This window comes from Vulpes vulpes, chromosome 9, assembly GCF_048418805.1.
Source record: "Vulpes vulpes isolate BD-2025 chromosome 9, VulVul3, whole genome shotgun sequence".
Taxonomy (NCBI): Eukaryota; Metazoa; Chordata; class Mammalia; order Carnivora; family Canidae; genus Vulpes; species Vulpes vulpes.
The window spans coordinates 61,084,123-61,111,206 of record NC_132788.1 but is presented as its reverse complement, the minus strand read 5'-3'; the positions used below and the strand labels follow the sequence as shown (position 1 = coordinate 61,111,206).

Below are 27,084 nucleotides of genomic sequence, written 5' to 3'. Positions count from 1 at the left end.
GCCGAAGCCCACCAGACTCTGATCCTCTCGCTGCCTCCTGCGAATACCACATGACTCAGTGGTCTAAGGCTGAGGGATTAAATGAGCTGTGTGACCTTGGAGAAGTCACTTAGCCTCACTGGGCCTCATCTGCAAAGTGGAGTCGACCTACCTGTCTTACAGGTTGTTGTGAGGACTCATTGATACCTTTGAAAAAGCTGAACCAACAGCTTTTTCAATCCTAACTGAAGGATGGGAGCTGGGACAATTACAAATTAAATATGTGCTAAAAATAGCTTTCGGATGCAAAACCCTTCTGTTTTAAGATATGCTGAATTTAAATGCCACCTTAATACGTATTTTTAAAGTTCCCCTTTCCTCTGAATTGTCAGTAGTACCAATGACAGATGTGAGGGACCTAGGTCCCATTTGGAGATCTTGGGCTTTCAGTGTGGCTCCTGGCCCGGAACAGACACTCTACAACCCTGGTTTCTGTACCTCTTCCTGACCCCCTCCCACCCTGTTATTAGCAAGTGCACCTCTCTCATGGTTGTGATGAGATTCATTTGCAGCCAGCACTCAACATGGCAGTCACCTCTGACCAAAACAATGGGCACATAGGCTGGTATGGACTGAATGTGTCCCATCAAATTCGTATGTGGAAGCCCTATTCTCTGTGCACCCCTATTAGGAGGCGGAGCCTTTGGAAGGTGCTTAGGCCATGAGGGTGGAGCTTTCCTGACTGGGGATTCATGTTCTTCTGAGGAGACATGAGAGAAATCATCTTTCTCAGCCATGGGAAAACACAGTGAGAAGACAGCCATCTGTAAGCCAGGAAGAGGGCTCTCGTTAGGAACTGAATCTGCCAGTACCTCAATCTTGGATTTCTTGGCCTCTAGACATATGAGAAACAAATTTCTGTTGTTTAAGCCACTCAGTCTATGGTATTCTGTTATAGCAGCCTGAGCTAACTGAGACATCTGCCTGGGTAGGGCAGATAGCCAGGGTCCAGAGAGGTTAAGCAACATACCAGGGGTCACACAGTCAATTGGGGTCAAAGCCACTGAAAAGCCCCTCTCTGTTTTCCAAGCTCTAGCTGCATGACCTTGGCCATACCCTTTTTCTTCCTGGGACTCAGTTTCCCCATGTGGAAAGTGAAGGAATTGGACGAGTGCTCTGGGGTCCCTTCAGGCTGTGATGCAGCAGGCCCTTCAGAATCCAGGAGAATGTTCTGATAATATTAGATTTATGCATTTCGGTTTCATCTTATTAGCATTTAAATGACTGTATTGTTACATTTCAATGACTCAAGAATAGGTTAGTGGCGCCTTAATAAAAAGTCTTTGCCAGAAGGGATGCTGGCAGAGGAAGGAGCAATGTTTTTTTTTTTTTTTTTTTTTGAGTTAATTTAACAAAGAAGGAATCTATCTTTTGAAGGATTAAAAAAAAAAAACACACACCAAAACCCCAAACCAACAGCTTTTTCAATCCTAACTGAAGGATGGGAGCTGGGACAATTACAAATTAAATATCTGCTAAAAATAGCTTTCGGATGCAAAACCCTTCTGTTTTAAGATATGCTGAATTTAAATGCCACCTTAATACGTATTTTTAAAGTTCCCCTTTCCTCTGAATTGTCAGTAGTACCAATGACAGATGTGAGGGACCTAGGTCCCATTTGGAGATCTTGGGTGATGCCTGGTGCTGCCATTTGATAGTTTTGTGGCTTGGACAAGGCTCTGAACTCCTCCTTGGGTCTCATTTTCCTCCTCCCTGAAAAGAGCCAACTAGACAGCCTACATCATAGGGTTTTGTGAGGACTAATCAAGATAGGTCTTAGCCCAATTCCTGGCACAGAGGAAGACCTTGGTAAATGGTGACTGTTCTTACAATGCTAACTTAACTTACTCCCTGCCTCTGTCCTCTGCTCACCCATGTTGTCCCTCACACTTTCTCTTAGCTCAGAACTCAGGCCAACTGTACATTAGCCACAATGCCACTAGCACTGCTCTGGAGGCTGGGGAGGGTCCTAGCTTGTATGGTTAGTCTCCCTCTGCTCTGGGCCCAACTAACTAGTTCCCTTGGGCCAGGACCTTTTCTTTCCTTTCCTAGATAGAAATTATGACCTTTCAGTGTAGGGCCTCCCTGCCCTGCTGATGGGAACCCTCCTCCTTGCTGCTGTCCCAGGGAAATGGGAGAACTCAGCCAGGCAGCTGGGGGCAGAGGGACAACTGCTTCTCCTTCAGCCTCATCTGGAAAGTCATAGTCCCTCTGGGAGACGGAATGTCCTTTATGTGTGTGCATGAGAAGGAGAGAGCCTGATGGACCTGGAGTGACTATGTGAGTGTGAGTGTGCATGTCAATGTGAGTATGCAGGGTCAGTGTGAGTGTGTTATGGTGGACATTCAGCACAGCCAGTACACAGTCTGGGGGCACACCTGAGTCAGAAGGAATGTGAGAATGTCAGTGTTGGAGGTGGGCCTGGAAGTGACTTTATGTACGTGTGTGTGTTAGAGGGTCCCTGTGGTGTGTCAGCAGATGTATACTTAGAGTAAGTGACCCTGAAGGACATAGCTTGCTGTGCAGGGTTTCCTGGAGTATGTCAGCATGAGTGTGTGTCTGTGAGTGTGATTGAGGCAGAGATGTCTGTATCCATGTCTGTCTGTCAGTGTGCAAACCCCACGGTATATGTGTCTGTGTATGCATGCATGCACGAGTGTGCATCAAATTTGACAATGATAAATTCAGCTTGGAATTCTCACAGTTGGGGAGAGAGAATGAAGAAAGAGGAAGGGAATTGAAAATGAATACCTCAGAAGTGAATTTAGTGCTATTTTTAGAAAACTCCTATCCTGTTAACCAGAAAAGGAAAATCTAAAAAAAAAAAAAAAAAAATCCCACAGAAACAGCCACGCATCAGCCTTGAAGGCACAGATGGCAGAATCAGGGCCAGGGGGTGGGCTGTTAGGGACCTATGGTTTCTTGCATAGCTTCTCATCCTCCTGTTATCTGGCCTGAGGGAGGGTCAGTTCAGCTCTTAGCTGCCCGCTAGGGTTAACTCCCTGAACCATCCCCTGTTGTCCAGAGGAACTGTCAATGGTAGATGGTAGGAAAAACCCAGTTTCTGGTCCTATAGGCTCCTCATGTACTCACTCATCCACCCTGCCATCCATCCACCCTTTCCATCCATCCATTCATTCTTCAGCTGTCCATCCATCTGTCTGTATACCTCTCCAACCTTCCATCTGTTTATCCATCTACCCACCCAATAACTCTGAGGAGGTGCACCTGTCCTGGGCACTGGGATTCTGAGGAGGGCAAGAGAGATGCTCAGACCCTCCTTCTTGCTGTTTTCAGTCTGCTCACTCTGCCACAAAGGGCCCCAGTAACCCCATGATCAGAATCTGCAGGCTGAGTCAAACAATTCCTTACAACTTTTGCTTCAGATTTTGGGATGATGCAACCCAAATGGCACTTGCCTGGGAATCAGATCTTCTGGGTCCCGATCTTGGCTTGACCATTACTATTAACAGTGATTGCTAGCAAATGCTTCCACGGGCTGCATAGTGTTACTGTCCCTTCCTCACAGGTGAGAAAGCTGGGGCTCAGAGATGTTACAGATGGCCAAGGCTACATGGGTAGGATCTGGCATAGTTTAAATTTGGTTGTTCAAGTCCAAAGTCTCTGTTTGTTTTTTCCTCTGTGTCCCATTACCTTTCACCAATTCACAGTATGGCCTTGGACCAGTGCTTTCTCCCATGTGCCTCAGTTTCCTTTTCTATAAGTAAGTGGGGAGGTTGGACAGATGCTCAATTTCAAAGGGACATCTTAGTGCCATCCTTTGAGATGCTCCTTTCACGTGATACTTGCTTCAAAGGGTATACACACTGACGTGGGCCTCTCTACCATCCCACTGTCATCCCCAGCAGAAGTGGCCACCCAGTTGTAGGCCAAAGAAAAGAGAAATGCCATAGAACCTGGGAGTCACAAGCTGATCAGAATTCATTTGCTACCTCTGACATCTCCTGCCCGATCTTCTTGGGTCTCTGCAGAGCAGTGTTTGCCTTTCAAGATTTGTATTCTTTTTGTGCTCCTTGTTTAGAAGTCTTCCCTTAAAAAAATCTTTGAGAGTTTTCTGATAAAGCTAAAACAGCAAAGTCACTAGCAGATGGAGGCAAAAAACCTAGCTGAGGTAGAAAAGTGTTGGGTGAGACTTTACTTTGGGCTGCAAGATGGGACATGCAGCAAGAAGGTTGGGGATGGTGGCTCTACCTGGGATAGACCAGCTGCTTTGGACAGTGTTCTCTGGTTTCAGCCAAATGCTTTGGCCACCTCCCCAGACTCATCATTCACCCTGCGCAACTCTTCCTACAGATATATTGAATTCCTTAAGGCCCTTTTTGCAGCCCTAACTGCCCCAGCATCCAGATCCTAACTGGCTGTAGTTTTTTTTTGTCCTCTCCTGTTTTCACCTGCCTCCTTCTCTCTGTTCTGTTCCTATGCATTACAAGCAGAGGCCTGAAAGAAGGACAAAAAATCATGATAACAGCAATGCTTAGATCATACCTACTACATGCCAAGCACTGTTCTGTGCACTTTATGTTTGTTATCTCATTTAGTCTTTCACAACAACCATATGACACAAGGGCTGGTGGCACTCCCACTTACAAAGGAGAAAACAGAAAAAGAGACTGCTGCAGTTATTGGTGTAAGGTCCTTGGTTAGGGAGTGGCAGCGCCAGGTCTCAAAAATACATATGCTCTTAAGCCTGCCCCCCTCACTAACATCCTTCACCAGACCAGGCTCCTGCCCTTTTCTCTGGCCTCCTATAGGGAAGTGCAGGGTTTGGCTTGTTCAGTGCTCTGGCCACACACAACAGATCACCAGCTGCTTAGTGATTCTTCAGGCTTGTGTCTGGTGATGCAGTGCTGACAGACAGACGGAGGTGGGGAGGGTTTGGGTGGCTGAGGTCAGGAAACCTGATAATCATAGGCCTCCTCTCTCCAGCAGGCTGACCCACCAGCAGAGGCTGGGAGTGAGTGCTCTCCCTGTGGCCAGGGTGCTGACTGACAGCCCCCGCCACCCCAGGGGGAGGACAAGAACAGGCGCTGATGAACGGTTTCCACTGGGAGCTGTTCCAGAGGCAATGGTGCTGACTGGGGATTTGGGGTGGGCTTTAAGGACCACGTGCCAAGGAGCTGTCCATGTGCTATGCTGCTGACGCAGAGCAAAGGTTGTACGTGCCCCCGGGAACTATCCAAGACTGTAGTGCTGACCAATGGAGAGTGGCATTGGGAAGCCTGAGGTTCTGGGTGTGGGTGTATGGGGAGAGAACAGGGTTTTTTTCCATGAGTTCTATGAGCAGGCATGGGGAGGTGACCCCAGTGGTTTGGTGCTGATGTGTAAAGCCAGGTTGTCAGGCAATGAGGTGTCCCAGTGAGCAGGCTTGAGCCAAGAAAATGATACTGTGCAAAGGGCCACTCAGGGGCCATTTATGTGCATATGCAGAAGACCCACCGTGGCTTATCAGTGCCATCTGTCACTGATGCCAGAAATCTCATCATTAGTGATCCATTCTTTTGCATTACGCCTGGTCTTCTGCCTCTGGTTCCTGCTGGGACCATATTTAAGTGGTGGCATCTCTATCTGACTTTGTTAAATTTTTTCTTCTGCAAGGTGTGGTATTCACCCACAGACCTGCCAGGGGATGAGCTTAAGTTGGGAGATTACTTCTGAATAGTTGTGTGAGTCCTTTGGGGTCCAGATCAGAGAATAAGGAAGCTAAAGCTAGGAAAGTCATTCTATGTGGACTGAGAATGCAGAGGCCAGGAAACAGAACTAATGGAGAGGGGTGAAAAAAGCAGAAAGAAGGGCTCCTGGATTCAAAGGATGAGGGGAGTCAGAATGATGCAGGCACTGGCAGGGACTGGTGTATGTGTGGGTGTATGTGTGGGGGTATTTTTTAGATTCTATGTCTCACTACTGTGGCCAGTCTTATAGGCTGAAGCAGAGCTGCTCCAGTTTGGTGACTGTGCACTCACTGCCTTCCTTGCCTCAGCCCAGGTTATCTCCCTTGGAGTCTTCTTGGTGGAAAGCTAGAGATCTCAGGCCACTGACTTGGCCTCAAAACTGAAGGAGGTGAATCAAAAGGCCAGGAAGCTAGAGGAGTAGTTGAGAGAAGGCGCTGCCTCCCCTGTGGCCAAGGTCTTCTCTCTTTTCTGATAAAACTTTCTCTGAGTGGAGCTTGGGGACCCCAGAACAGGGCGGCTCCAAGTGTGGTTCCCTTAGGGCCACCTGTGTTGGCATCACTTGAGAGCTACCTGAAGCACAGATTCCTAGCCCTAAGCCTGCAAAGATGAGTCAGGCTGGTGGTGGAGTCACACTGCCCTAGCATTTTGGGGTTCTCATTCCAGCCCATTTTTTAGCTCTCTTGCTCTTATAGCCAACACTCTCCCAGTTCTGGGTTCTAGAATGCTGCCCTGTTCTTGTGGCCCAGCTCCTGCCTCAAAATCACCTCTTGTCTCTCTCTGCCTTTCCAGCTAGGTGGCTTCTGGAGACAACTCCTACTAGTCAACTCCAGTGCCCTCTTTAGTCTTCAAACTTTGCCATGTTCATGGCCCTCACCCTTTCTTCTCATTCTCCTATGGTTTCTGCAACCAATTCTGTCCAGGGGGTCTGCATGACTTCTGTTTTGGGCCAACTTTGGACTGGAGCCTTTTCTGGTGGTCCTGCTCCTGATGCTCTTAATGATCCACTCTCCCTGGGCAATGCTATCCTCCTGGTATCAACCACTAACATAAGTGGTTCCCAAACCTACATTTCTACCTTGCCCTTTCTCCCAAGCTCTAGCACTAATCTTCTTCGACTGCCAAATGGCTCTTCTGAAGATCCTTCAGGTATTCAGATTCTCCTAATGTTCTCTTCCTTATGTGACCCCTGAGCCACTCCCAGAGTTGACTATCAGAGTCACCCTTGACTCTTGACCAATCAGGTGCCCAGACCTAGGGAGCAGTAGGGTAAGGGCTTGGGCTCCATTCTCTTCCTTGCCACCACAGTTCCTGACACTAGTTCAAGGTCCTCATCTGCAGCCTCCCAACTGGACTTTACTCTCCCCCAAATGATGCTGGTGGTGACTCTTATTTACTGAGTGGTTTCCAAATGTCAGGAGCTGAACTGGCTGTTAATGTATATATCCCACAGCAACCCCAGAAGTAGCATTATTATGCCTATTTTACATATGGGAAACCAAAGCTTGAGAGTTGAAATAACATCATTCCCAAGGTCACATAGCTAAGGATTGGCAGAACTAGGCGTACTTTAGGACTTGCCTGTCTCTAAAACTACCATGAGATGTTGCCTCTTGGATTTGAGCACACCACTCTCTGGATTAAAAACCATTGCTGGGTCCTGATACCTATTTTTTAAAAAAGATTTATTTGTTTGAGAAAGAGAGAGAGAGAGAGAGAGAGAGAGAGAAAGAGAGAGAGAGAGAGAGAGAATGAACAGCAGAGGGAAGGAGAGAAGATTGAGAAGCAGACTCCTTGCTGAGTGTGGAGCCCTATAAGGGGCTTGATTTCACAACCCTAAGACTGTGACCCAAGCCAAAATCAAGAGTCAGATGCTCAAATGACTGAGCCACCCAGGCACCCCTCCTGGTACCTATTTAAAAAAACATATTCATGACCATGGCATCCGGGATCCTGCCTGATTGGCTTGGAGCCAGCCTGGCCTCTGGTCTAAGGCGACTCTTTGCATTTCCTGAACAACTAATGCATGTTCCTGCCTCCCACCCTTTGCATTCACTGTTCTCTCTACCCTGGATTGTCTGCACCTGCCTTTCCATTAATCCGAACTTTCCTCTTCAGGGCACAGCCCCATATACCAATTTCTTTGTGAAGTTCTCTATTAATCTTCTGCTTCAAATTTCAGACCCCTTCCCAAAGCCAGCCCATCACGAGCAATTCATTCCTTGACTTTGTACTCTCTATCCTCAGTCTTGGGGTGTGTTTTGCCAGCTTGCCTCCCTTGCTAGACCATGACTCTCTGAGAACAGGGCCTCCCCAGCCCTCAGCACAGGACCAACCTCCACCAAGGCTGGCTCTATTACTGAGAAATCAATCTGACTATGGAAAGACACTGGGGACAATGAATCTTAGAGTGTAGGCTGCATTTGAAAAGTGGAAACTGGTCAGCCAGATGGTAGTGAGAGCTGGTGCTGAATGCATCTCCACAGTACGCCACAGCCTTACAGGCATCATATTGGTATATTTGCAGCTAAATCCTATGAAGTAGCTGTTGCTAGCATCCCATTTTACAGATGAGCAAACAAAGGCTATGCCAAGTTAAGGAGGTTGCCCAGGGTCATAACTGTTGATCTAAACTCAGGCAGTCTGCTGTCGGAATCCCTGTTCACAATCAATAGCCTAACTCCTTCCTACAATGACTCAGAAGCTCTGGGATGGCTCAGGCAGTGGGACACATTGAAGTGTTTGAGTTCCAGTGAGGAGAAGTCTCAGTGCTTCTGGATTACACTGGTCAAGGCTGTGTTCTCTGACACACCAGTGCTACACAGAGGATCCATACAGTCTGGCCATTCTCCACACAGAGCTAGAGGCCAGGGAGAAGGTCAAGGGTAGGGCATTTAGAATCTTCCAGGAGGTAGGCCTGGGGACCACGTGGGGTGCATGGGGGCATTGGACACCCCTCTATGCTGAACTTGTCCTTTGTGTTGGCTGCTCTGGCTCCAGAGTCACCCCACTGGCAGCCCCAGACCACAGTTCCCAGAATCCTACATTCCAAGGGGCTGCAGAATCTCTTAGGCTAGCATACGGATTAGTGACCATCCCAGCCAGCCAGCTCTGCAGCTCTTCTCCTGACTTGGCATGGCTGTCCTGGCCACTGCAGAGATGAACAGAATCCGCCCGGCACCTTGAACAGATGGTGCCACTTCTAAAAATAATGCTGCACCACGCTCCCCGAGCAGCCTAGTCCCAGTGACAGAAGGGGGTGCGGGTGGGGGTGGGGGCTGCTAGCTGCACTCACCAACCATCTGCACGGGGACAGATGCAAATGTAGCCTCCCAGGGGACACAGGCCCAGGGGACCCCAGCCTCACTGAAGCTGCGCAGAGCCACAGGCCTACTGCTGATGCTCCAAGCCCTGAAATGAAAGTAAGAAAAGCCATGGCAGGTGTGTATAGCTTGGCTTCCCTCTATCCCCGTTATCGCAGCTTCTGCAGCAGCCCTACCTGCACATGTTGCATGGCTGGGATCCCTACCTGGAATGTCCTCTCTTCCTTGCCTGTTGCATTCTACCTCATGTTTGGGTCCCTAGATCCACAAACCCTAGAGTCATCTCCTCTTGTGAATTTCCTCCTGTCCCCCAAATCTCCTTCCTTCTATGGATTCTTAAGCCACTTTTCATTTGACTCCTACTTAGTAGGGTCAGAATCCCTCTGGGGCTTAGAGTCAGAGACATCTGTGTTAGAACCCTCACTCTGCCATCATGGAATGACTGGGTAAACCAAGGCAGCTCTCTGGCCTCAGTTGCTGCATCTCTAAAATGGAAATGATAATCAGCCTCACTTACAGGGTTGTTGGGAAGATAATGTGAGTTCATGCAGGACACAGGGCTCAGCCCAGAGCCTGGCCAGGGGGAGACACACAATCAACTAGAGTGAGAATGATTTCCACATGGGGAAACCGAGGTGCTACGGTGAAAGGTAATGCCCAAGGCCACAGAACAGGTGCTGGCAGATTTGGGCTCAGGTCTATGGCCTCACCCTACTGAACCATCCCTCTGATTTAGAGGATCCTCCAGGGATAAGTTTCACTTTCATCCTTGGGCAGGATTTTCCCTGAGTGCCAGTCACTTCTCCAATCCTGAGACCTGGCCTGGGAGACCTAAAAGACACCCTGAAGCCTCCCCATTTTTTTGCCCTGAGCCTTCTCTTGCCTGAGCCCTGGCCCATCCCTTCTAGCTTCTTAAGAAGGTTGACGTCCTATCAGAAAGTTAAAGAGCTCAAAAGCCAAAGTGCTTCCAAGGCCCCAAGAGGCTCCAGGAGACCCCAATCTTTGGACCCTGAAGGTATCCACATCCAACAGGCCTCCACAATGGCCTGAAAAGCCTCTCCTCCCTCTGCTTTACTGGGCTTGTCATCTGCTCTCCTCTTTCCAGGCCTGGTGATGGGGTGACTTACAGGGGCTGGGGGCCATGTTCTGCCTGTTTCCCTCTCCTTCAGGGTGGCCCAGCCTTTTTATCACCTTATTCTGCTTTTCAAAGGTCTTTCTCCAGCCACTTCTGCTCTTTCTTTCTCTCCTGGGGTTCCCAATGGCTCTGGGGATCTTCCTAAAAAGGAAGGGGATGCCAGAGGACTGATCCAGGCATGGATTCTAGGCCTCATGTCATACGGTCTCTGAGGCCTCTGTGTGGGGTGTAATCCATGGGAGTTGGGTTTGGGTTTCAGATGCAGTCAGAAGCTAGGTTCAAGTCTTATACAATTGCATGTCAAGGGGTTTTTCTCCAGTCCACCTTACTCACTCCCTACCTCTTTAGATATTTCAGGCCCTGATACCCCTGCATTGCAATGCCCAAATGAGGGCTTCTGCTACCCTGGACTCCTTGTTACAAGTGACTGACAAGGCCAGAACCACCACCCTTCTCTCTCTCTAGGGTCAGACCTGGCATGAAATGGGTGCCAGGTTTGGGGGGCTCTGGTGTGAACATCTCTAGTGGCTGGTACCCCATGACATTAGGGATACAGGGAGCTAGTTTCTGACCACCATGCCTTGTATACCACCCCAGGCAGATCATCCTCAGAGCAGACACCACCAAACAGACACCATTATTTGCAAAGCTTAACAGAAAAACAAGAAAGGCTCTCATTCCCAGAGCTTACTTGAATCCAGAGACCAGAAGGGATTCAGAGGTCAAAATTTCTGATGCCCAAGGCCCTTCATAATACCTGTGTCAAGTCCTGCCTATGCTTGCATGCCTCTCTTGACAGGGGGCCCACTCCCTCATTCCATGATAATCTGTGCCAATGCTGGTGGTTATAGAGCTCCTTAGGTTGACCTGAAATTTTCTTCTTGCTAACTATTTTTAGGTTTATAGTTAAATTTTCTTCTTGCCAACTATTTTTAGGTTTATAGTTAAAACATATTTTCTGACTCACGTAGAATAACCCTGCTCCCCCTTCTTTACTGGAAGTTCATGATCACGAGTGTATAGATGTATGTGTGTATGTATGCATGGCTGTAATCAGGCATGCATGTACAGATGTGTGTCTGTATGTGTCTGAGCATGGTGGAGTATGTGTGTGGTTGTATATAGAATGTTTGTAAGCCTGCTTGAGCCTATCACAGGAGGGGATTTGTTGAGGTGTGCAAAAAGTGTGTGTGTATCAGAAATAAGACTAGACCATGTGTGTGTGTATTGGGGTTTGGTGAAGCCATGGGTCATGGAAAAGAGTTTTATTACTTTCTTGAGAATATTTTAGTTGTCCAGTTTGGGAGGTGGGTGGGTAGCTAGAGAGGGTACCCAAAGAGGCTCCAGAACAGAACAGAAAGCCAACCTGTAACAAATTCCTTGTCACTGTCTCTGGGGGTCTCTATAGGGTAGATCTGAAACTCTGAACCCACAAACCATGACACAACTCTTAGGTAGCTCTGCCATTAGGGTTCACCCTTAACAAAATGATGGTGATGACAAAATGGCATTTTATAAGAGTATTCATAAGATGCTTTGCAGTTCGAGGTTCACAAAGAGCCCAGTGATTATTTCCATTTCCCAAGTAGGAAACTAAGGTTCAAAGACCCTGTGGTGGATCCTACAGAGAATGGTATCTCCAGAAGGCAATCTGGGCTCAGTATCTTGCAAGAACCTGTAACTCCAGGGCTGATCACCTGTGGCTATAGGTGGATAAGTCTTGGGTAAGCCTGCCTAGGAGGTCTGCCATTAGCTGCCTCTGCTCAACAGTCTTCCCTTGGGTCTTGGTTTCTCCATCTATAAAATAAGGAGGTCAGACTAGATGGCTTCTAAGGGACCCTCACATGCTGATATGTGATAAGTCTTGGACACTGGATCAGGCCCAGGGAAGAAGGTCTCTCTGGCTCCTAATATCCCCAACTCTGATGGGCATGGGTTTGCCTTCGGATCAGCCCGTCACCTTCTGAGCAGTGAGACATCTATGGGGGGATATTTCTTGTTTTAATAATAAAAAAGCAACTCAGAGCTGCCTTGTGGACCACTCTTAGAATGGTTTAGCATGAGCTGTCCCCTCCCTTCTTGCTTCTCTGCCTGGTAGGCCCCTGTTCACCCTGCAGGGCCTAGCTCAGAGGGTTCCTTCTTCTCAGTGAATCTTATGCTGGCATCACTCTCCAGACAGTCAACTGATCCCTCCATGAGGCTTGACTCTTCATGCCTAGAGGACAGGGGACTATGCCATCCACCTCTGAGTCCTCAGTGTATCTGATAAATACAGTTGGTGCCTCAACAGAAGCTTGTTGAATGGTTCTAGGAACCCAGAGCTTGACCTCAGGAACTGAGAGAGAATAAGTCATGGATGAGTCATGGACTTATCTACTTCAACAGATGCTTGCGTTTGAATAAAAAGACAGAGAGCTTGCACTGAGTACCTACTGCATACTTAGCACTGCCCTTCAGGGAGGATGGAAGCTGTCACTGAACTAGGAAAAGAGATGACATTTCCAGCAGGGATATGGCCACAGCACTAACTGCAAGTGAGTAGCAGGAACAGTAATAAAAATAATCATAAGAGCAGCTACGTTTTGGGGCACCTGGGTGGCTTAGTTGGTTAAGCGTCTGCCTTTGGCTCAGGTCATGATTCCAGCCCCACTTTGGACTCCCTGCTTCTCTCTCCCCCTCTGCAGCTCCTTCTGCTGCTCCTCCTACTTGTGCTCTCTCTCTCTCTCTCTGTCAAATAAATAAATAAAATCTTTTTTAAAAAAGAGCAAGAAATTTTATTACTACCAAGTGTCACTCCTTACCTTCAGATTTTCCACCCATGATCTTGTTCATACCCCTAATAGCCTCTGAGATAGATGTTCTGATTTTCTTCATTTTACAGATGCGGAAACTGAGTTTTGCAAGGTGGGGTGACTGGCCAAGGTCACAACAAGGTCAGAGTCCCAAGGCTGCGCTCTTATGTTGACACTCATCAGATTTCCAGACCCAGACCAGCATATAGAGCTGCCCTGTGGTTGGGGCACCAGAGGAGTGAAATATAGTGTTCTGGAGGACCGAGAAAGCCACTGGGGTTCTCCTATCCAAGGTGGAGGAATAGTGATAGGCTTGAAGCAGGCTGGGGGCTGGGAGGAGATTCCCAGGATTTTCCCATCTTTAGCATCCACTAAGGAAATCCCCAGTGGGATTCTTCTCCCCTACACGGCTGACAGGTGCGAGGCGGGGGCTTTAGCTGACCTGGCAGGCTGGGTATGAGGGGTGGGAAGCAGATGGCAACCCCTTCCTGTGTTTGGAAGAAGTCAAGAGTGAAATCCTGGAGCTAAAAGCCTGGCCGCATCACCTGCTGCTAGAAATGGCCCCCAGGCCAGCAGGCTGGCAGCCACCCAACATAGTTTTGCTGATGAGTGGTAGGCTCATGGAGGCAGGGCCATCAGCACAGCTCTTTCCTATGGGTATTGTGGCTATCCTGTTGTAACTAAAGATTGTTATTAGAAGATGTTCTTCACAGTGTGGTCCTTTTTGTCTCACCTATGGCCCTGGGGCAGAGGGAACAGGGTGCCCATTTAATTTTTTATTTTAGGGAGGGAATAGGGGGAGGGGCAGAGGGAGAGAGAATCTCGGTTAGACTCCCTGCTGAGTGCAGAGTCTGACATGGGGCTCAATCTCACAACCCTGAAATCATGACCTGAGCTGAAATTAAGAGTCAGATGCTTAACTGACTAAGCCACCCAGGTGCCCCAGGGTGCCTTTTTTAAAGATAAGGAGACTGAGACTATGGTGAGGCAGGTGGGGCACTTACAGTGCACAATTGCAAGGAGGTGCTGACTCTCAGGTTCCTATAAATGCCGAATCCCCATCCTACCACCAGTTGTCTGCCCCACTATTTAAGTCTACTGCAATTCCCCCTATGCCCACCTACCCCAGCCCCACCTCAAACATGGGGCAGGTATAAAGATTCCAAATTCATTTTGGTAACTTTGTGGGTGAAACAGCCACAATAGATCCTAAGAAATACCTGGAATTGTAAAAGATGTTTAAAGTCCATGTCTCAGCTCTCAGTTCCCCTAGCAGCAATGGATTCCAAGGGAAAGAGTTCATTTCTCATCTCCCCTCATTTGGCAAACTTTTGCTGAGGATCTGCTACATGCCAGGTCCTGTGAGATACAATGTGGATGGAGGGGAACCAGACCCAGCCCTGTTCTCAAAAAGCTTTGCCTCGTTCCCTCCCTATGTGGTATAGTGCCTATGCTTTATAACAATTTAATAAAAACAATCAAGATAAGCTAATATTTACAGAGCATTTTCTATGTGCCAAGCTCTGTGCTAAGCATTGGCACATTTGTATATGTCATCTCACTGGAACCACACCACCACTCTATGAGGCAGGTATTCTTGTTATCCCCATTTTGCAGAAAAGAAAACTGAGGCAGAGAGGTGAGGTTGCCTGAGGTCATTCAAACAGGACACAGTAGGGCTGGGACGAATACTCAGTAAAATACTTGCTGGGTGAGTAAACGAAAACATGAGCTCTAGGAGGTGGCATTAGGCTTCCTAAAGACAGTGCTAAGGGGGATCCCTGGGTGGCTCATTGGTTTAGCCCCTGCCTTCAGCCCAGGGTGTGATCCTGGAGACCTGGGATCGAGTCCCATGTCGGGCTCCCTGCAGGGAGCCTGCTTCTCCCTCTGCCTATGTCTCTGCCTCTCTCTCTCTCTCTCTGTCGCTCATGAATAAATAAATAAAATCTTTAAAAAGAAAAAAAAGACAGTGCTAGAAGAGGGTCAGAGAATTCTCCATGCTTTTGGGCAAACTTGGGCAGTAGGCTTCCAGGAAGTGGGTGACAGTGACAGCTGCCGTATCAGTTAACAGTGCGAGGAGGCTCCGATTTCTCTGTCTCTGGGACTGACCACGTGTCCCACCTATAAAAATATCCCAGGCCAATGGCCCCCTTTACTCTGAGAGAGTGTGCTCTGAGACAGGCTGGATCTGGGCAGGTAGGAGGGGAAGAAAAGTTCCTTCTGGGCTGGTCCAGGCCAGGGCCCCTGCCCAGAGCCCTCCCACTCCCTGGCTGCCCAGTGATGGGCCTCCAGCCTTCGGGGAGGGGGCTACAGCTGGACACTCTGACACCCAAGCCTCCTGAGCTGGCACCTTGGTTGCCAGGCAACTATGCGGCTCAAGTTTCGGGCATTGAGGGCCCGGGTGAGGGCTTCAGCAAATAATAATAGATACAGCCCAGCCCAGTGGGGCTGCTCAAGATACACTCGTTTCAAACATGGGCAGGGCCTGAGTGGTCCTGCTGTCATTTTGCAGATGGGCAGATGGACCTGGGAGGGAAGGGGAGTTGCCTGACATGACCAGCATTAGTGAAGGAGCAGAGGCATCTGTGCTGGGAAGGTTGGAATAGAAGTAGCTGTTCAGAAAATGATGGCAAGTATAGCTGTCACATACAGGGCGTTGGCTTTGTGCCTAGCACTGTGCCAACGGCTCCTCCCACCAAAGCCTAACTCATCCTCAAAACAACACAGTGAGCTGTAGATGCTGACTTCACACCCATTTTATAGATGGGGAAACTAAGGCTCACGGAGACTGTGCAACCTACATCAAATCTTCTGACGGTGAATGGCAGAGGCTGGAGAGGAACCCAGGTCAGTGTGACTCTGAAATCCATAAGACCCACCTTGGCCCTGTAGTGGCCCAAGGAACCAAAAGGGTCTAAGGTGAGGACCAAAGGACCTGCCTTAGAGCTGGTAGTCTTTGATCTCTTCAGCAACGGGAATATTACTCTTCTTGTCTCAACCCAGAGGATGCTGAACTCAGAGGGTTAAGTGGTGGTCCCTAGGTGACCTAAGCAGTTAGGTAGGGTTGTGGGATTTGAACCCACATCTCTCTGGCATTAAGTCCTGGGCTGACCCGCTCTGTCTAATTCAGTAGCAGAGGCCTGGGGCAGTGCCCCTCTGTCAGACCTCCCAGGGGCAGACATCTCTGCCCCATGTCCCTCAATAGGGTGAGATTTCTAGGGGACAGGAACCCACTCCCCAGCCCCCAAGAGAACTAGCAAGCCCCAGCATAGAGCAGTGACCTTTGATTCCAGGCCACTGGACCTCTTCCTCGGTTGTCCACACTTCCACCTTCCGCAACCTGAGCCTGCTGGGGACATGCAGGTTACCATGGCGACAGCACATGAGATACTGACCTGGGGACCCGCTGGCAGCACAGGGGAGGGGCAGGCCTTGTCTCAGAGGTATGGCTGGAGGAGTGGAGGACAGGGGGCCTGGGGTGCCCTGCGGCGGCCGTGATTGCTCTGTGGGCCAGGCCGGGCACAAGCTGCTATTTATAATTCTGCTGAATGGGCCCAATGACCCGACCTGCTGTCTGACCGCCTGGGAAGCCCAGCAGCCACAGGGAGGGAAGGCAAATGTTCAGGGACTTCCTCCTGGCCCCCAGCTGTGACACAGGGGTGAGGGAAGGTGGGGGTGAAGTGGGGTAGAGGCAGAAGGACAGGACCCTTCCCTCTATCTCACACAATCTGCATGATTCTCAGCATCCATCCACCCCTCTGGCCAATCCTGCCCTCATCCCTGTGTTCTGGGCCAGGCTGGGCCAGTATGAATGTGTTGGGTGATGGTGGTAGTGGCGGTGGTGGTGGTGGTGGTGATGATGGTGGTGGTGGTGCTAGAGCCTGGGCTCTGGTCTTACAGGGGTGGAGAGAGGCTGTTCTGGGGTTCCTCCCACTGGAGGGAGTGGGGGGAAAGAAAGGGGGAGAAAGAGAAGCTGTAAGACAGAGGGAACTTGAGAGCCAGGGGTGGGAGGGGGAAGAGGAAGAAAGGAGGTGGAGGAGGGAGAGAGAGAAGAGGGAAGAGAGGTATGGAGAGAGGGAGAGAGAAGGAATGAAGGAGAGGCATAGAGGAACAAGAGCCAGGGGAGCTGGAGGAAACATGCAGAATAGGAGCCCAGACACAGAGGCAGAGGAAGAGGGGGGAGAGACCGAGATCTGGAGCATGTTCTCTTTGGCTCTGGAGGTCAAGCCACTGGTCTAGAAGCCAAAATGCAAACCTGACTGGGTCACAGTGTAGCTCAGTGGCTGTGAGAAGGAAGAGAGAAGGGGCTATGCTGGGTGCCTGCGCTGGCTGCCCAGCCCCCTTGGCCAGAGCTGGAGTCCTGGCCTGGGCATCCTACCTTCAGTCTGTCTGGCCACCTGGGGGCACAGGGCAGGGCAAGGACTGCTCCAAGGTCACAGGAACCAGGCCAGGAAAGGCACGGTGGGGGCTCCTGGGGCTTGCTGGGCTGTCCGCCCTCAGATCCGGGTTATTTTGGGAGCTGAGCAACCAGCATACATCCCTCCTCCCTTGTTCCTGGGCCAGTGGCTGCTGACTCAAAATATTCTCTCAAGGAAACTGTCTCCCCCAAATCCAATGTCACTTCTTCTAAGAGGCCTTCCCTGACTCTCCCAAATTTAATTCTCTGCTCGCACAGGGCGTGGCTTCGACCTCCAGTTTCAGTACTTGTCCTAGGGAGCACAGGCAGAGCTGTGTGCCCACCTCCCCCATCAGACTGTGAGCTTCAGGACCAGGAGGGCTGCTTTCCTGGCACCACATGTCATGTCTGCCACTCACGGTCTGAATAAGTAATACCAACAACCCTGAAGTAGCAGTATCGGCCAATGTTTATTGAGCACATACAAGGTCCTGAGAACTCTCCATGCACTGTCTCCTCTATCATCTCAGTGCCCCTATGTGTGGGCTTTGTTAGCTGGCCCTATTTTACAAAGGAGGACACCAAGACTCAGATAAGCTAAGTGGTTTGCCCAAGGTCTCACTGGGGAGCTATTGAAGCAAGACCTGACCTAAGGCAGTCTGATTCCAGAACACAACCTGGTAACCACCAGACATACGGCCTCCCCAGCTCTCACGATGGCTTCTATTTCTCTGACTCTTAGAACTCTCTGTGGCTCCTCAATGCCTCTCAAATGAAATCCAAACATCCTGCCTGGTGCTAGTGCCTGTCTTCTCTGTGCCCTTCTGTAGGCCTGTCGGGTCTCATTCTCCCTCCCCTCATTTCCTGTTCCTAGGGCCCCTTCTGCTGTTTGCTCCACAGCTATTTAGCGAGAACTCACTGTGTTTGCTTCGCTGGGAAAGACGGACTGTGCCAAGTGCTAGGAAGAGAATAAGGCAGTATGACCAGCTGCCTGGGGACCTGTTTTGCCAGGTGGATATGCAGAGGGCTGGGGCCAGTGTGTGTCAGGCAAAAGGAACAGAATGGGCAAAGGCTCAGAGAGTGCACTTTTAATGATCTAAAGAGGGCCAGTATGGCTGAGGCTTGTAAGTCGGGGCAGTGAGGGGCAGCGAGCAGAGGCGAGCTCAGAGGTAGGCAATGGCCAGACTGTGCAAAGCTCCAAAGCCACGTGCGGAGGGATATCTCTAAAGAACTTTAGGGAGCAGACTAGCACAGAGTTTTTTGTTTGTTTCTTTAAAGATCCATCATCCACTGGAGAATGGACTGTCAGGGAGCTAGGGGGAGACTGCGAGAAAGGCAGCTACTATGTCACCCAGGGGAATGGGGACAGGGTGACAGTCATGTTGACGAGGTGTGGGCGGGTAGGAGTTAGGAAGTAGAACCAAGAGGGTGAGCTGGGGGTCGAGGTTGGGGAAGAAGGCATGGATGATTAAGGCTCTGCCTTTAGCAGGAGGGTGGATGATGGTGGTGCCACTTCCTGGGATGGGAAGTCGGGGAGGGAGCGGGTTTTGGGGGTGGGTGGACATGATCAAGAATCCTGTTTTGGACTTGTTAACTTTGAGATGCTTGTGAGAAATCCAAGTAGAGATGCCAAGTGGCCAGTTGGATGACGAGTTGGAGGTGCAGAAGAGAAGCTCTGGCTAAAGATATAAATATGGGAATCAGCAGCTTAAGGATGGTATTTAAAGCCATAGGATAGAGTGAGATCATCGAGAGAGAGGAGAGAGAGACAGAGAGAGAGAGAGAAGTAAGGGAAGGGAAGTGGCTCAGAGTTGAGCCCCCAGGATTTTAGAGGTCAAGTAGAGAGAGAGAATGCAGCCTCACTGGCAGGCCTGATTAGGTGGGTTCCTGCTGTTCTCAGGGCAGGGTTCAAAATCCAGAGCCTTGCACACAAGCCCTGCCTACTTCTCTCATCCTCTGGTCCCATTCTTGTATCCTTCCTTCCAATCATAATAAATCATAACACCTTTGTGAAGTTCTGTACCTCCAGGCATTTGCCCAGACAGCTGTCCCTGCCCGAAGTACCCTCCTATAGGCAAAGGCTACTTTCAACTCTTGCTCTTCCGAAGCTTTCTCTAACTTCCTGGGCAGATTTGCAGCACCCCTCTCTGTTCTATGGCCTTCTGGATGCACCACACTGTCACTGTCTTCCTGGGAGCTCCTTGGGGGAGGCAGCTGGTCCACCTGTGTGTCCTGGGCCCAGCATGGATCATGATGAAACCTCATGCACTCAGCGACTATCCTCATGTCACCCACCAGTCTGAAGTGCATCATCAGATCTGGGGTGGGCTGAGAATGTAGACTTAACCACTTCTAGTTTGAGTCTGGGCTGCCACTCTGAACAGACTCAGAAAGGGAGGTTAACAGAGGGAGGAGGCACATGGGCATTTACTGGGCCTCCCACTTGCCATTGCAGCAAGAGGAGAAAAAAGTAGAAAGACAAAAGCAGAGAAAACCCTCACTCCTGCTCCACACTCATGACAAGAGACTTCATTGTGTAGGAAATCAAAGGGCTCACTGGGGAGCAGGGGACCAGGCCTGAAGGGGTCATGTCAAAGCTCCTGCATCCTCCTCAATTACTTTATGCTTTATGTCACCACCTGGGGGCTTCTGAAGAGAGCCCCTCTGGCTGGGGGGACCGGGGAGGGACAACTTATCCATCTATTAAGCACCTACTAGGTGTTGGACACTCTGCATTTGGTCAAGGGCACAGATTGAAGTTAGGCAGACCTGCACTCTGGTTCCAGCTCTGCTAGTGGCCACGTGGTCTTGGGTAGGTCACTGACTTGTTCTGGGGCTCAATTTCTTCATCTGTGAGATGGGGCTATTTACCATGACTCCTAGGCTTTGGGAAAGCCAGTGCCAGTGTCAGATATGACAGTGCCTTTGAAACACCGAGCATGGTGCCATTTTACAGACAGGGAAACTGAGGCTCCAAGAGGCTCAGATCACAGTGCTAGGATGGACAGAGCTAATGTCTAAGAGCCTTTCTTCTGCTGATGCCAAAGGCCCCTCCAGTCTGCAGTGCCCCATGCAAACACTTTTGTTTTTTAGAAAGTTGGGAGTGAGGGGCAGAAAAATAATCTTAAGCAGCCTCCATGACCAGTATGGAACCTGATGTGGCACTCAGTCTCCCAACCCTGAGATCATGACCTGAACCAAAATCAAGAGTTGGATGCTTAACCAATTGAGCCACCCAGGCACCCCGCCCCATGCATATACTCTTACTTGTCATTCATATGGTTGATTCTAGGGTTTTGGGTTGGTATCTGGGTATTCAAAGATGATTCAGACAAAAGCTCTGCCCTCTGAGGGAAAGGGCCTCCCACCACTGACTGCTTCATAACCCCTTCTCCCACTCAGAGAAACTGAGGGTGGGGACTCCCAAAGTATACAGGAGAAGGGGAGTTTGGGAATTCCAAGCTCACAGGCCTAGTTACTTCTTTCAGGAGAAGGCAGGTAGCTTGGGTTACCCTGCTGAGCCTCAGTTTTTCCACCTGCAAAACTGGCACAATTCTATCTCATTCAGAATAACCAGAGGGCAAAGCAGGAAAGTACCTTGGGCGGCCTCAGTGCTATTACAGGGAGCTCCAACCACTCTGCCTTTAGCTGAGGCCCATGTAAAAGCCTATTGTAGAGGATTTACATTTTTCTGCAAAGGAAGCCTGTGACTTTCACCAGCTGCTCCAAGGAGTCCCTGATGCCATCGTTCTGCAAAGATTAAGCATCACTGTCTAGCAGGACCAAGCCAACTCCCTGCTTTCTGGTGAAAGCTGCTTAGAAATAACACCAAGGTGGTGCAGCCAGGACATGCAGAGGTCTGGAGATGCTTAGAGAGAGCAAGGTTCGAACCTGGAACCACTTGCTTGGAAACCCTCAGTAAAGCAAGACTACTCAAGCCTCTCACATCACAGCTTTCCTATGGTCCAGGGGCTCAGTGACCAATTCCCCTCCACACCAGCACAGCTAAGAAGAAAGAACTCGGGTGCTATGCTCTCCCATGCAAAATGCAAAGCTATTTTTTTTTCCAGACGGCAAGTTCCTAAAGCTGTAACTGATCAGCCTCCAGTTGAGAGAAAATTAAATTTCATCTGACTCCCCCTTTAGTCCTGGGGACAGGAGTGAAGGCGACAGAGCTGGGCAGAGAGCTGTTATTGTCGTGCACCCCAAGTTTGGCCAGAGAAGTAGACAGATGGTCTAAGTCACACCCCAGTGAGATGTTCCTTGGAGCAAGCATGTTGGGAAAATGCTCAGGGCTTATCTGCTTTGACATCCACAACTAGACTCATTCCAGAAGGGGCCCAAAGTCCCTTAGTCTAGTCTGGTGGGTCATAAGGCAGGTGACCCCATTGTGGGCCCAAAAGGCACAGATTGTGGTTGGCATATAAGCTGATTGTGGGAGCCTCACATGTGGTTCCTCCAGCCCAGGCTTGACCATGAGTGACAGACAGCAGCTTCCTACCTGGATTCTCTACCTGGATGTCCCCACACCTCATACTCAATAGATCTCAAGTTCAATTCATCAGGTTCTTCTTTAAAATGAAAGGTGTCTTTTACATTTTCTCTGAAAAAATCATTTCTTACTTCTAGGTGGTGAAGATGTTCTCTATTTTCTTCTAGAAACTTTAGAGTTGTAACTTTTACATTCAGATCTGTGAGCTGTCTCAATTTAATTTTTTCATCTACTGATGAAAAAATTAATTTGAGACAGCTTCTCTTTTTATTGTGGTTAAATCTATAGAACATAAAGCTTACCATTTTAACCATTTTTAAATCTATGATCCAGTGGCACGAAGCATATTCACACTCTTGTGTGACCATCTCCACCGTCTATCTCCAGAACTTTTCCATCTTCCCAAACAGAAACTCTGTTCCCGTTAAACAAGAACTTCCTCTCCCCCTCCCCCTAGTTTCTGGCATCCTACTGTCTGTCTGTGTGAGTTTGACTGCTCTAGGGACCTCATGTAGGTGGAATATCCCATAATAGGTATGTGTCTTTTGGTGACTGGCTTATTACACCTTAGCACAATGTCTTCAAGGTTCATCCATGTTGTAACATGTGTCAGAATTTCCTTCCTTTTTAAAGTCAAATAATATTCTACTATATGTATAGACCACATTCTGTTTATTCATTTATCTATTGATAGGTTCTAGAGTTGCTTTCCCCTTTTGGCTATTGGGAATAACGCTGCTATGAACATGGGTATACAAATATCTGAGTCCCTGCTTTGAGTTCTTTTAGTTATATATCTAGAAGTGGAATTGCTGGATCATATGGTAATTCTATGTTTAATTTTTTGGGGGAACCACCACACAATTTCCCACAGCAGCTGCACCATTTTACATTCCCACCAACAGCTCACAAGGGTCCCAATTTATCCACATCATTGCCAATACTTGTTATTTTCTGTTTTTTATTTTGTTTTGTTTTCTGTACTAGTCATCCTAATGGGTGTGAAGTGGAATTTCATTGTGGTTTTGATTAGCATTCCCTTGATGATTAGTTATATTAAACATCTTTTCATGTGCTTATTGGCCATTTGTGTATCTTCTTTGGAGAAATGTCTATTCAAGTCCTTTGCCCATTTTCGAGTTGGATTGTTTATCTTTTTTTGTTGTTGTTGAATTGTAGGAGTTCTTTATATATTTTGGATATTAGTACCTTATTAGATATATGATTTGCAGGTATTTTCTCCCATTCTATGGGTTTTCTGTTGATAGTAAGTATCCTTTGATATATAAAAGTTTTGATGAAATCTAATTTATCTATTTCTATTGTTGCCTGTGTTTTTCTTCTCATAGCTAAGAAATCAATGCCAAATCCAATGTCATGAGGCTTTTCCCCTCTGTTTTCCTCTACTTCAATTTGATTTGTGTATGGTGTGAGGTAGGGGTTCAAATGTAACATGTCTGAAATCTAACCCTTAAGTTTCTCCACCCCATCTCATTTTTCCCTGGGGTTTACTGTCACCTAAAAGGCCTCATCTTCTCTCTAGGTGGGCAGCTCAGAAAAGAAGTCACCTTTGTCACTTTCCTCTCCATTATTCAAGTCCTGTTGATTTTGCTCTTTTCACATTCCTTAAAATTGCTCATCTCCCAGTATCTTCACAGCCCCTGTCCCTGTTTTTCTCATCTCTTTCCTGGATGATGGCAGTAACTCCCTTACTGGCTTCCCTGCTGCCACTTGGGAGAGCAATTCTAATAGTATCACAACCCCCCTTGATCCGTACTCCTCTTAGGATAAAGACAAAACTCCCTAATGTGATCTTCCAAGCCCTGGGTGTCCTGCCCAGGCTCCACCAGCCCCACCCAACACCCCATTCTCCTCACTCTCTGTTATAGCCACACTGCTCACTCTTCCCACTAGGCTTTCATCTGTTCTGTTCTCTCTGCATGGAATGCTAATGCTATTCCCTTCCCATCATCACCTAGTAAAGTCCTACTCATCCTTCTATTCTCAGCTTAATCGCACCTCCTCAGGGAGGCCTTCCCTGATTCACCTATTCTATAGTCTCTGTTGTCACACCATAATTGTATTTTACACGTGTTTATTTGTGTGATTGTTGGATTAATGTTTGACACTAAATCACTGAGAGCAGAGCCCATGCCTAACACAGTGTTTAATACATTGTGGGTCATAGTTGAGGAGGGAATGAAGAAAAGAAGGAAGGAAGGAAAGAAGGAAGGAAGGAAAGGAGGGATGGCCGGTTCGTGCAGTGAAAAGACTGATTTCCTTTGCTATAAAGGTTCTTCCCAAAGTGGGAAGCTATAATGTTCACTGTATAATCTCCAGGGGGCAAGGAGAAAACTTCAGATATCCTGGAGCCTTATTTTATGACAAACGCCATGCAGGCCCTTTTTAATACCCTTTCCTCATCTGTAAAGTGGGAGTAACAATACTGTCCTACAGGATTGTCATATTAGAAGAGATGATGTGTGCGAAAGTGCTAAGCTCCAAACATATGCTCCATAGATGACCCTGAGCCCAGTCATGTTCCCAAATACAACTAAACTCTCCTGGATTCTCTGTGCCTCAGCCTTTTCTTCATTAGCTGCCATATCTGGGCATGGACATATCCCTAGAATGGTACATGGATATCTAAGTCCCTTCTGAAGCATGCAATCTTTGAGAACTGCCCCACGTACATGCCCTAGTAAGCTTAAATCAGCTACACCTGCATCTGGCCATACCTGAAACCTGGGCAGGACAGAACCTCAGAAAAATGCTCATGGCCCATCTGCTTGGATATCTAAAAGTAGACCCACTCTAGAAGTGGCCCAAGATAAAAAAAATAAAAATAAAAATAAAAAAGAAGTGGCCCAAGATTTAGTCTAGTCTAATGGGTCAGAAGGTGGGTAACCCAATGCAAGTCTATTGTCTCTGAAAAGCCAAGGCTCTGGGCAATTATTCCCTTGTATATGACATGCCAATCTCCCTGGTGAGCAGGGGAGACCCTGAGCTGCTCTTAGGTACCAGGTGACGGTCAGAAAAGGTCCTGAGGAACTATGGGACACAGCCTGGGCCTTGGTATTTCTTTCAGGGGATCCCGGCCTGCCCCAGGCCTAGGACTGGATGAAGAGGCAGTGCTCATGGCTGAGTAGGAATTGGCTCATGGTCAATTATGGGTCTCCTGCTCTCTGCTGGGTAGGCTTCCTGCCCTCTCAACCCTCCATTCCTCACAGCTGGGGCCATCTGGACCCCACCTGCAGACTTCAGGTTCTGGACCCTTGTGGTCTCTAACTGGGAGCGATTCAAACTGGCCCTTCAGCCTAGGGGCTTGTGTCACCTGGGGAGAGGCTCCAACACTAGAGACTGGCTCTTGCATTGTCTCTGGCACAGAGATCTCTCCCATACCCCAGTTCTTTTGGGGCTGAGGCCCTGCCAAGTTCTTACCAGTGCTCCTACCCCCACTGACACCCCAAGCTTGATCCAGGCTTTCTACTAAGTGCTTCTCAACTCCATCCTCTTCTCTCCATCTCTACTTTCACCATCAGTGCCTATGGGGTGATCCTACCAGCCTCCTCATTGATCTTGCTGCTGCCCCCTTGTTCCCACAACCTATTCTCCACACAGCAATTCCCTGTTTAAAACCTTCCAACAGCTTTCAGCACACTCAGAACTAAGTCCAAAGTTCTTATTGAGATCTGTAAGACCAGGTGCTCTGGCCCTGCTGATCTTTCTGCCTCCTCTCCCTCCTCTTTACCTCACATACCCTCTGTTCTAGCCATGTTAGATTTCAGTCTACTCTAACCTGTCATGCCTGGACCTCAGAACAGAGCATCTCTCTTTTTTTTTTTAATTTTTATTATTATTTATTTATGATAGTCATACAGAGAGAGAGGCAGAGACAAGGCAGAGACAAAGGCAGAGGGAGAAGCAGGCTCCATGCACCGGGAGCCCGACGTGGGACTCGATCCCGGGTCTCCAGGATCGTGTCCTGGGCCAAAGGCAGGCGCCAAACCGCTGCGCCACCCAGGGATCCCAGAGCATCTCTTTCTGCTGCAGTTACTGATAGGGAAGGGTGCTTGTTGGATTAATAACTTTCCTGAGAATTAAAATAACACAGATGCAGGCTGAGCTGAGAAATAGACAAGATACCAAGATACAACTATACCTGAAGCTAATCCTTTCTGTTTTTTTTCTCTGTTAAGTTAGCTAAGTTATATTAAAAAAAGATTTTATTTATTTATTTGAGAAAGAGAGAGAGAGAGAGAGACAGAGAGAGAGACAGAGACAGAGACAGAGAGAATGAATATCTGAAGCAGACTTTGTGCAAAGCCCAACATGGACTACGACACAGTCCATCCTACAACTGCGAGATCATGGCCTGAGCCAAAATCAAGAGTTGGATGCTCAATTAACCTAGGCACCCCTACAACCTTTTTTTTCTTAAGCAAACTTGAGTTGGCATTTATATTACTTGCTTCCAATTAATTCAACTGGCCAACCCTTCTTTGCCACACCCCATCCCTTTTTCTGTTCTTACAACATGCCTCCTCCCACCTCATGGCTTTTGTCCATGCTGTTCCCTTTATTGGCAGTGCTCTTTCCCCAGATAGCTACATGGCTGATTCTCTAACCTCTTGAGGTCCCTACTTAAGTATCACCTCCACAGGGAGGTGACCACCGCATTAAAAATAACAAGCTTCATCATTCCCTATCACCTCATTCTGCATTATTTCAAAAATAATACTTTAACCATGCATACTATATACATACTTACTGTCTGTCTCCCTCCACTAAACTTTAAACTCCATGAAGGCAGGGATTATGTGAGGGTGACTAACTGTCCTGCTTTGCCTGAGATTGAGGGGTTTTCTGGCATGTAGGACTTTTGGTACTAAGACTAGGAATATTGCAGACCAACCATGACAAGTTGATTACCCTAGACTGCCTTATTTGTTTACCATAAAATCCCACTGCCCAGGTCAGTGGTAGATGTGCAGTACTTCTGTACACTGTGTCATCCCACCCAGATAGCTGGCTTGGGGGTTGTACCCCATTGTTGTCTCCACTTTACAGATGGGATTCTGGGATGTGGGCAGCTTGCTGACACCACACAGCTAGGGAAGCAGGACTAGAATCCAGCTCTGCCAGCCACAGAAGTCGACCTCTTAACTGGTCCACAGTGTGCATCTCCCAGTTACACTTGCTTTGCTCTCACCAAGTGAC

At 48.5% G+C, this 27,084-nt stretch overlaps 1 protein-coding gene across 46 annotated transcripts in view; it reads right to left on the bottom strand.

Moving 5' to 3' along the window:
- The window catches only part of ATP2B2 (ATPase plasma membrane Ca2+ transporting 2), a 458,951-nt gene that overhangs the window by 126,735 nt on the left and 305,132 nt on the right, over positions 1-27,084 (bottom strand). For 9 of the 46 annotated variants that reach the window (XM_072720339.1, XM_072720313.1, XM_072720324.1 and 6 more), the window contains one exon: positions 9,022-9,137. The exons of 33 other annotated variants lie outside the window; for them this stretch is intronic. The gene's annotated coding sequence lies outside the window, so the exon portion shown is untranslated. Of the gene's footprint in view, positions 1-9,021; positions 9,141-27,084 lie in introns of those variants that run through there. 4 more of the 46 variants (XM_072720319.1, XM_072720330.1, XM_072720307.1 and 1 more) reach the window with 1 other exon arrangement.